General features: G+C 31.8%; 1 protein-coding gene across 1 annotated transcript in view; it reads left to right on the forward strand.

Moving 5' to 3' along the window:
* Window positions 1-1,192, forward strand: part of LOC119585824 (eukaryotic translation elongation factor 1 epsilon-1-like) — a 4,475-nt gene that overhangs the window by 1,110 nt on the left and 2,173 nt on the right. The gene's annotated exons all lie outside the window — the stretch shown is intronic.

A 1,192-nucleotide genomic window follows, 5' to 3' on the forward strand; every position in this document is an offset into this window, starting at 1 on the left:
GTCAATTATTAATAATTGAATTTTATAATCTGTTTTCACCATGTCATGTGCCAAAATAGAGGGGAAGGCATATCTTTGGAGTGACTTACTTCATTCTCATAATCCTCGATTTTTACACATATTACTTTGAAGTAACACATCTCTAAATATGTCATTAACCTATTTTTCATATAATTTCTTTGTTGCTTCCTGTTCAAACAGTCCTAAAGGTTATGAAAAGTGGAATTTCAAACTAAAATGATTGTCAGTGATGATAATAGTATAAGATATAGGAGGTTCAACCCCCTCCAACCCCTCTCTCCTACTGTACTGTTATATGTTCTATGACTATAATGTAGCTAATGTAAACATGGATATCAGCAGACTTAGCATAAAAGAAAAATCAAGTGATACTATTTTAGTATAGGAAAGGTGGTCATGGAGTGTTGGTCTGTGCAGCAGCTGATTGTTAATTTCGAAATTATATATGGCAGTATTCATTGTCTTGACCTGACCTTATCTTTGCTAAATTAATGGTAATAACATTTTCATCCTTAAATCTTGGGAATTCATTTTGAATACAGTATGTATATTATAACAGAAGTGAATGTCCAGCATTATTATATTTTACAGTTAAACTCGGTGAGTGATAAAAGCTTATAGGACACTAATAAACAAGGAAAACGAGGTTGGAAAGCTTGTCAACTGTACACCAAATCAGATAATGTTTTCCTCCGGAATTTTGCTCCCTGATTTGAATAAGCATCGTCAGCTTTTGTGGCTTTTAACTGTATATATGATTTGATAATCTGTCATTATTTGCACATGTATAGTGTTTAAGTTTTCATTACTGTAAGTAGATACTGATGATGTCTAATACAAATTAGGAACCAAACACAAAAATAAAAATTTATTTGAAAAAAACTATAAAATGTATGCTTATTAAATCAAATTTTATATTGGAAAAGCAAGTAAACTAATATTGGCCATGTGTGGTACTTTTATTATTTTTGTGATAGGTCTGTTCAAGGCAACTAATAGTATTTACACATTTCTATGTGCTAACTTCTGATTGTATTCCAGTACCACTACCATGAGTACTTAAGAATCAGTCTATCCATTTACAAGAAGGGAAAAAAATCCTCAGCAGTTCACCAAGAAGAGTAATCATGCCTGTAATTGTCTCTCATGAGCTAGTCCTTGATATGACCAC

This window comes from Penaeus monodon, chromosome 20 (assembly GCF_015228065.2).
Source record: "Penaeus monodon isolate SGIC_2016 chromosome 20, NSTDA_Pmon_1, whole genome shotgun sequence".
NCBI lineage: Eukaryota > Metazoa > Arthropoda > Malacostraca > Decapoda > Penaeidae > Penaeus > Penaeus monodon.